The following is a 9,720-nucleotide window of genomic DNA, read 5'->3' on the forward strand; positions in this document are numbered from 1 at the left end:
AGGTAAGTTTACATCATTCAACTAGTTCCGCCCTAAAGAAACTGATTCATCTCCGATCTAGCACTTCAAAAATTCCTCTTGACCTACTCAAACAAAGAAATTACCTCTAACTTTAATATTCAAATAATAATTAATCCCATGCATATCTATACCTTATAATAAAGCAAAACCATCTTAGGCCACTTGGCCTTCTCTTAGCCTATTATGATCCACGTGGCAATGATACGCTCCCTTAATTCTTGGTTTGAGCGGCAAAACAAACACTGAAGACAACTTTCTCCTTTACCTCTTCGGTAATACGTTTCCCTCTCATACCCTTTTCTCCAAAATATTGTTTCCAAACATAAAAACCTTTTCTTTCTACATGATTCTTCAAGTAAAAAAAACCCTAGATCTAACTATATTTTCATTGCTGATTGCCGATGGCGATGCTTATCTCAAACAATTAATCTGCAGATTTCTTTCATATATTGCTTCTTGAAGTCGGTAATTTTGTGCCCTGAATCCATATTCATGTTAAATCAAGTGTTTATTTGCTTAGATGTTATGAAATTAAAACGATTTGGTTTTTGTTTATGTTCGATAATCATTATTATTCTAGAGATTTAAAACCCTAACTGTATTTTAGGTTCCGATTGACAGTTTCAGTCTCCAGCGAGGTTTCCGGCTAGCTCTGGTGAGGGGGTGCCTGGATTGAAGGAGTGTCTTTTTTTGTGTTATGATATATTATTTTTTATGTTTTGTTTTTCAGTAGTCATTTTGTGGGTATATCACCAATAGATGGATGGAATATGTACATGAATCTGGAAAAGGATGGACAGTCGCTTTTTAGTTTTATTCCCATGTTCTTAAATTCCAAAATGGAGTCCAGGGGGATTTAGGGGGATTTGAATATATACTGTAGACAATCAATAAAGTAGTTATCTCTAATTTGTATGTTCATATATATCATTTGTTATAGTTATCTCTAATTTTTGTATTGGTTTAACCTTTTTTTTCATAATGTGCCTTTTTGTTTGACTTTTCATCACAGGAAGCTAAAGAGATTTGGCTCACCACCTTGAAGTTGGAAGTTCCACTAATTAACATCACAGTCACAGTTTGTTCACTAACTTCTGCTTTAGTTACTGGATGTTTTTGATGTTGAAGCCGCTGGTTTTGATTTTGTTAACCAGATTTACATGTTCACCCCCCCCCCTAAAAAAAACTCTATTTTTTCATCTACATACAATTGTATCGACTATCGCTTTCCTACGGTTGGTAACCATTGTTTCATTAAATCTTTGAATAATAGTATATATAGACGTGTGTTTGATTTTGGCATTGTTTTGGTAATTTATTTTCGTGTTGCGATTCGTATTAGCATGTTCTAATGCCTTTAACTGATTTACTTTATAGTTTAGCAGTGGAGGGAAGGATTCCAATAGTGGCGATGTCGTCGAACAGAGGAATCCATATGCAAAATGTAGAATGCATCTTTTGCAACGACGGGTTATCTATTAATTATCGGCAGGTTTGCGGAAGGAGTATGGTAACACATAAAAAAGTTTGATGAATATACCCTTGGGCCAAAACAGTGATACAATTTGTGAAAAAAATGAGTATGAACGACTTGGATTTTTCAGCGGCTTGGAGAAGATTGATTCATGCAGTCTATGCTTTAACGATGTCGAGAATATGGGAAACAAGAAATGGGAAAGTGTTCAAAGCACGCTTACATGAGAAGTCATTTGTTCTTGAGGTATGTCGTTTTAAAACACACACACATAACTACACCATAGACAAAATAATTTTAATACACTGGGGATATTTTGGTAATTTCTTTAAAGATATAGTTATAATATGAGACATATTCTACTCTCTATGTGCCAGGTCAAAACATGATATATGAAATCACCTGCACTTGCAGCCAAACATGATGTTGTAGTGGCTGGAACAAATATTGGGGGGCCTGAGAAGTGATTTCTGATGTCTAATTCTTATATTGATATGGATTAGAGCAAGCACATTTTTACTATTTAAAATATGGTATGACCATTGTTATATTCCTATATGCTATATTTTTTACCAAAATTTTCGCGTACCATGGTACAAGCAAAGTTATTAAAACCAAGTTTTTTTAAGAATTTTTTAAAATGTTCATTTGGAACGTACCAATGGGAGTGTTTCGAGTTTGACAAATTCACAGTTGGAACTGAGGTGTGTAACATCTATCTCATTCAACTTTCTATCTCTCAATCACATTTAAAATTACAAATGATGAAACCATACATTTGATTGCGAATTGCAGGAAACTGGAAAGAAGCTAGCTGAACTCAGTGGAAAGGGGGTAACACCAACTATCTCATTCAACTTTTTTAGACATGTTGATAGGTTTTCATTTTGTAGAAACGGGTCAGGCCGGGTTAGGAGTTACAAATGAAAGTTTTAGTTTCTTTAAAATGGCTTTATATATTTATCTAATTTGTACTTAAATTGTTCTTTAAATTAGCATTAGAGATGAGTTAAGAGGGGAAGAAATTCATGTTGGCTGTTACATTTCATCAGATGATCATTATCCACCTCTAATTCCAGCAGCAGCAGAAAAGTCATAATCAAGGGTACTGGCATGAAGGAAGAAACTCAATATAGAGTCGTTAAGATCGGCATTAATGTGATTAATCGTCGTTAAAACGTGAAGCCTAAATTTGGAAAGGCCTAGAACAAAAATGATGATCTACAGGGACTTCGATGTCAGTAGATATTATATGTTTGTGTTAAGCCACCTGCGTAATTCGCGGGATCTTATGTAACGCCCTGCGTTTTCATAATTTCCCTATTTAGAAACCATTGCTTGGATTTCTATTTTTGGAAACTTTGTATTCTTGTAATCGTTCCTTTCTTTGTAATCATTATCAAACCGAGACTTGGATCATTAATGAAGCTTGTATCTTGTTACACTTATGTTATACACACACTCTATGTATGCTCGTATGTTTGACTTCGTGAATCAATCAATGTCTAATTGTTATTCTTGGAAACTATGTGCGAAACTTATAATTAAACTAAACTTATGCATTGAACGTGTTTTGAACGAGAACGATACTTAATTTCGACATTCATGCACTCAATTATACTTGGTTTATGATAAACATACTTGTCTTGCCCTTAAACAATGCTTATATGACAAGAACATCCCCTAAAAACTCTTAAAAACCCTAAACTATGAACTACAGGGGCCAAATTGTCATTTTTCAAACTTAATCCAGAAAATTGGACCCCGTCGCGTAGCGCGACGGGTATGGGGCTTGATGCTCGCGCTACGCAAGCCCCTGTTTTCGGCAGATTGTGTTTTCTTTCAAATTTTGCACGAAATCCAACTCTCCAACCTCACCCAATCACCTTTAATCCACCTCTAATCACCTCCAATCACCTTCTAACTCATTTATTATAAATACCCACCTTCTCCAACCCATTTTACACTTTCACAACTCCTAAATCTTCACTAAATTGCTCTCTAATCAGCTGAGAATCTGAGTTTTGGACAGATTCGTGAAGCTTCACAAAAGTGAGTGTAACTTGTTCATTTCTCAACCAAATCACTTGGTTCTTCTTCCTAATGCTTTGTTATGTCCTTGGGTTCGAATCCTTGGTTTTTCTTTGGAAGAATCATGCTTGGATTTGCCCTAAAATGGACTAAAACTTTCTGTTTGTTTTATACTATTCAAATGACATGTTATTTCTTATCCAACTTGTGTCTAACACATCTCAAACCAATGTCCTAATGCTTACAACCCCTCTTATGGTTGGTTAAGCTTAAAAACATGGTTGAGACATCTAAATCAGAGGTTAAAACCTCATAAACTTTCTGTTTTAATTAGGGATTATACCCACAAGTAGTGTACAAGTGTGAAACTTGTTGAATGTGTGATGGTTGGATTAGCTTGGGCTATCCTTCATAAGAATCCACTCATTACTTGATGTTTTGCTATAGATTAGTTGTTGTTAATACCTTGATACTTGTATGTTCATGACCGTCCTTGTTGTTTATAACAACAAGTGTAGTGGTGAACAATAGAGGTGCCTAAATGGAAGCTCGTTCTTCCTACCTCATGTATGTATTCTATGACACAAAGAGGTACCTAAATGGAGACATTAATCTCCTACCTCATGCTTGAATCATAAGACTTGTAAAACTATATAATATCTAAGTTATTCTATATGTATACATCTAAGTAACTAAGACTTGATGATGACTTAATGGTTATTTGTTAAGTGGACGTTACATCATCTATGACCATGCCCTTGTTACGACTCTAATGGATCTTAGAATCCATGAAATCATACCAACTCTTTTGAGTTTCAATAGTGTCAAGAACAAGAGTTATGTGTACAAGATGATTATTTTCACCATGTTACTTTCTTTATATTTTAAAAACTCCGAATCTATAATCTTCCGTATACGCCAAACTCACACACCTACGTTTCCTTGTGTAGAAGGACAAGGTGCTCCAAACTAACTCATCTACAAACTTGCTCTCGGAACTTCAAGTCACCACTTGTAAACCGTGAGTATACTCGAACCCATTTCTACTTTTAACACCTTGGGTGCAACATGTATTCTATATTAAACGCACACGACACTTGAAACTTATTTGAAACTTACTCTATCCATTTAAACATGAAACATGAAACTTGTGAATCTTGAGACTTTTTGTGCAATGTGAACGTTTAATTCTTGTGTGTAGTTCCGCCTTAACAATAGTAGCGCTATAGGAGTAATGCACCTCCCCGTTAGTCTTTGGGGTATTGTTAGGAGGAGACATAACAACCTCCCGTTAAACTTTGGGTTAGGTACTTTAAACGCATTGGGAAACTTGGGCTATCACTTGGACTACGTAAACTAGCACGTTGAAACTATTTTGTTATGTTCATGTTGGATATGAGTTTTTATTCTATTATGCTATGTAAACAAACTTGTATACTCGCTCTTTGCTTTTGCATTGAAACTCTATTTTAATACATGTTGCAGGTTGATTATTGAAGTATGGATGATTCATGAAACAAGTTTAGGGTGGACTAGATACACACCTAGATTAATCTATCATTTTGTTTGTTATGTAATGTTATGAAACAAAGTTGTTATTTCCTTTTGAATTATGTATGACATTTAGTTTTGAAATGAAATTTGAATTTAAATTAATTATTGTCACATAGTGTTATGACGTTTTGAGCAATCTACACACTTCGTCTCATCCCGATGTTTCCACCATCGGTTGGGGTGTGACAGATTGGTATCAGAGCCATAACTATAGGGAATTTGGAAAATTGCCATGCTTTTGCCCTAATCTATAGTTCTAGGAATTTTGCCTCTTATTTGTTGTTTAAAACATTTGTACTCTACCTTACATGCTTCCTAGCTACACTTCTTGTTATTAAAATTATATGCCTTTCCTAAGGCTAACACGAATACACTTATGCTATTTTATACTCTTGTAACACCAACGAGACAACTTTACCAAAATAGGCGTGAAACCCACAATTTGGTAAACGACTCTCATTCTACCTTTGATCTATTTTTTGCACGAAATTTCACCATTAAGCTAGGAGTGACATCCACAACTTAATGGTAATTTCCATTTCAACTCTAGTGGACCCTCGTCATAGTGTCAAAATTTATTTTGGCCGACGAGTACCAACCACATTTAGGGTACGAAATCGTCAAGTTAGGGGTGAAACCCGCATCTTGTCGATTAAGTCCCATTCCTTGATTTTTATTCTCGCCAAAGTCCCGAATGTTCCAACCATTTAGAGATGTGTAGTAACCGGAAGGGTAAGATACCGTTAATCGCTTCTCGACGAGAGTATCTTACTTATAGGCCAAAGCACAATATCTCTAAATCGAAAGGACTTTCGACCCACTTTGGAATTGTCGACGTTTCTATACCCGAAACATTCCTATGTTTTATTGAGGCTCTCTTTTATGTAACTCAATTTATATGTGATTTTATACTTGAACGTTCTTCCATTTCGAAATGTCGTATTAATCATTTCGCACGTTATCGCAATCACAAACAATAATAATCCCTCGTGAACAAACTAAATTTACAATGCTTTCATTTATTCATGTTATGTGGAATTCATGATTATGCTATATGAGACATTTAAACTTTTATACTATGCAAATCAACCTGAATCTTTACGTTATGTGACCCTTTATGCTATGTGATCAATTTCATTTTATTAAACAAACATTATGACCAAGTCTCATCTACTCCCTCTTTTCGAATTCGAATTTTTTTTTAAATTTTCATTTTCTACGCATATATCGTACAAATACTTTATCGTACATTTATACATTATTTACATGCATGACTTCACATAATCTTATTTATACCCCCTTGTAACAATAAATGGAGACATATCATCAAGGTGGGAGTGATTTCCTTACCTTGACGACTAACTCCGTTTCTTTTCTCATCTTTGTGACAACTCGAACTTTAGACTTGCTTGATGTAACGTTTGTGCACGATACGTGATTTTATAAACCCAAATGATTAATTGATTACATGATTTATGCATTATGTGTGTATGTATGTCGTATGTTTGTGAACCGAGTACACAAGCCCTTTGGGCCACTCCTTGTTCTCGGGTCCATTAGACAACCGAGTGGGCTCGGCCCACTCCCCACTCGCAACACACAAAACCAAGTTAGGGGTTTTGTTTTACCACTTTTGCAAATCACACACACACACACAAACCCTAGAAGCTTTGCTCTCTATCTCTCTCTCGGCGGGATTAGGAACCGGAGCACAAGGCCACCCGATCACCCTATTGTTCGGATCACATCTCGTTACTTGTAATCGGTTAGTATGATGTTTATGCTTTTGTGTTAAATGATGTTTGATTACATGCTTAGATCGAACCGATTGGAATTTGCATGATGATGAACTAGGACCGGTTAGATCATGTGGTTATGTTTGGTCCTCGAATTGATTTGTATATAATCAGGTTGTAGTTATGATTAGCTTAGAACTGAATGTATTGATATATATAGAAATCGGCTGTTTTAATGATCAAGTAATCGGCTATAGTATGCATCGGGTTAGCTTGAATGTTGGTTTGTTGATGAATTGTTAGATGTGTTCATGCATGGTATAATTAGGGTTTTTATGATATTGTGTTGAAATTGTTATGTTTGATCGATATCATGCTAATGATTTGTGGAAAATTATGTTAATTGATTTGGTACAGAACTGACCAAAACTGTTAGCTGAAATCACGGGATTTAATTGACTAAAATTGTGGAAATCAGTTACACGTCCGGTTGCGACTCGGGTTGCGAGTCGGAATCCCCACTCGAGACCAAACCGCACGAACCGCAACCTCTGTTGCGAGTCAGATTGCGACTCGTAACCAGACCGGGATGAACCGAGACTATCCGTTGCGACTCGCATCCAGCCATTACGACTCGAGATCCTCGTTGCGACTCGTAACCCCGTTGCGAGTCGAGACCGCCGATTACACGCACACTGTTGGGCCTTCACTGTTACGGGCCCAATCTATTGAGCCCAACGATTTGAATTGTGGACTGTTAGCTATTGGACTTGTATGTGTTTGCTATTTGGGCCGATTGAGAATCTGGATTGTTATTGGGCTGCTTATGTTATTGGGCCGGGTATGATTGGACTTAGAACAATTGGATCCTCACATGTTATGTCTTATCTGCTTACGTGCGTACATGTTTGCCATGACTATACGTGATTACTATATACGTGCTATATACGAACCTGACTCGTATAATAACCATGATAGGACGTGGTTGACCATTTACTTGCTACTTGTACTTTCTGTGTATCTGCCGAGCAAACCAAGGTGAGTTCACACAGCCAAGGCATGGGATTCCCGGGTTGGGAATTGGGTTGGATATGTTATTGAAAAAGGAGTTACTCGTACTTACGCATATACCAGACTATAGACCATCGTCCTCAGGTTAGTCAGGACACGTTACGTAAAGCCTACGTAACCCAGTATATTTGCCATATGTCTCCCGGGTCGGGAAGGACACGTTACGTAAAGCCTACGTAACCCAATACCATTCACTGGCTTCCAGGTCGGAAGGCCACGCTGCGTAAAGCCTACGTAGCCCCCACGCGTACCACTGTCCTCGGGGAAGGGCACGTCACGTAAAGCCTACGTGACCCTGTACGTTTTCCTGTTCTCGGTAAAGAAGAACACATGGTCGGAAGTTAGTCTAGTAAGTACCGTTAATGAGAAGCCCTCATTAACCCGGATGAACATGGGAAGCCCCCCACCTTTAGTACACACTAGTATGGGAAGCCCCCACTAGCTATACTTATGCATATTATGAACTTACTTTCTGTGAACTCGCTCAACTAGTTTGTTGATTATTTGCTGCATGCCTTGCAGGACCTTAGGTATACTTGGGAGCTTGCACAGGGAAGGAGCAGGTCGTTGTGGGCAGATGGATCGTTAATGATGTCGAACTCATAACTCGTTTTGAATTTACTTTACTATGCTTCCGCTACTTAAAACATTATTTGGTTGTGAAACATCAATCATGTCATGGTGACTTACGTTAATTACTTTTATCATTATTAAATGCTATGTTTGATATGATTGATGGCTTGATCCTGGTCAGTCACGCTCCCAAGCGGTGGTATTCCGCGGGTGGATTTTGGGGGTGTGACAGATTGGTATCAGAGCCATTGGTTATAGAGAACTTGGTTTTAATATGGGAAAACGTTTTTATTAAAACCGGACTATAACCAGTACAATGCTCTCAACGATCCACAACGACGCTTCGCTCCACGTGCAAGACTCGACATCCTAGGTAATAAGGTTTATGTTTATTGCCTGTTTGCTAGAACTGCTTAGAACTTTGCTCGCATTACGCTTAGATACACATGCTTTGATTTCATGAGAACACCTATATGCCTACGCTTTTCTGTCATCGCCCTACTCGCGAACCATTCTTACGTATGCTACTTGTTACTATGAAGATCATGTCTGGACGAATCAACATGACACAAGCCCAGCTAGAGGCTCTTGTTCAAGCTCAAGTTGCTGCGGCAGTTGCAGCAGCTCAAGCAGGTAGTATATCCTGCAGTATAGGCACACACTAGGATCTTTAGATCCTACACTAACTCTCGTATTTAACTCTCGTCCTATTCGTACACAATAGGTCAACACGCGCAGCAGCCTGTCTGCACGTTCAAGAATTTCATGGACTGTCGTCCAAACTCTTTCAGCGGCACAGAGGGGGCAGTGGGACTCCTCCATTGGTTTGAAAAGTTAGAATCGGTGTTCGAAATGTGCGAGTGCCCTGAGGCTCGCAAGGTCAAGTTTGCTACCGGCACTTTGGAAGGAATAGCATTGACTTGGTGGAACGCCCAAGTCCAGATCTTAGGGTTGGCAGCTGCTAACGCCACCCCATGGAACGACTTTAAGGAACTCATCAAGCGTGAGTATTGCACGCGGGAAGATATTCATAAGTTGGAGGATGAGCTCTATAATTTGAAAATGGTTGGATCGGAAATCGAGGCGTATACCAAACGGTCTAATGAGCTGGCCGTTCTGTGTCCAACTATGGTGGACCCTCCATACAAGCGCATTGAGTTGTATCTCAAGGGATTGGCGCCAGAAATTCAGAGCCACGTGACGTCGGCTAACCTCGAAAACATCCAAGAAATCCAGCGTCTTGCTCACCGCATCACTGAT

General features: G+C 38.2%; 1 long non-coding RNA gene across 3 annotated transcripts; it reads left to right on the forward strand.

Annotated features, from left to right (window-relative positions):
* The first annotated feature begins 266 nt into the window (after positions 1–266).
* On the forward strand, positions 267–2,524 carry LOC110942920. Of its 3 annotated transcripts, XR_004882425.1 has the most exons (5): positions 267–933; positions 1,038–1,099; positions 1,399–1,741; positions 1,873–2,199; positions 2,291–2,524. It is a non-coding gene; the product is annotated as an uncharacterized LOC110942920 (long non-coding RNA). The 3 variants fall into 3 exon arrangements; XR_004882423.1 differs by having other exon boundaries at positions 268–933; positions 1,873–2,524; XR_004882424.1 differs by having other exon boundaries at positions 268–486; positions 1,873–2,524.
* The last annotated feature ends 7,196 nt before the right edge of the window (positions 2,525–9,720 follow it).

This window comes from Helianthus annuus, chromosome 15 (assembly GCF_002127325.2).
Source record: "Helianthus annuus cultivar XRQ/B chromosome 15, HanXRQr2.0-SUNRISE, whole genome shotgun sequence".
In the NCBI taxonomy this organism is placed as follows: domain Eukaryota; kingdom Viridiplantae; phylum Streptophyta; class Magnoliopsida; order Asterales; family Asteraceae; genus Helianthus; species Helianthus annuus.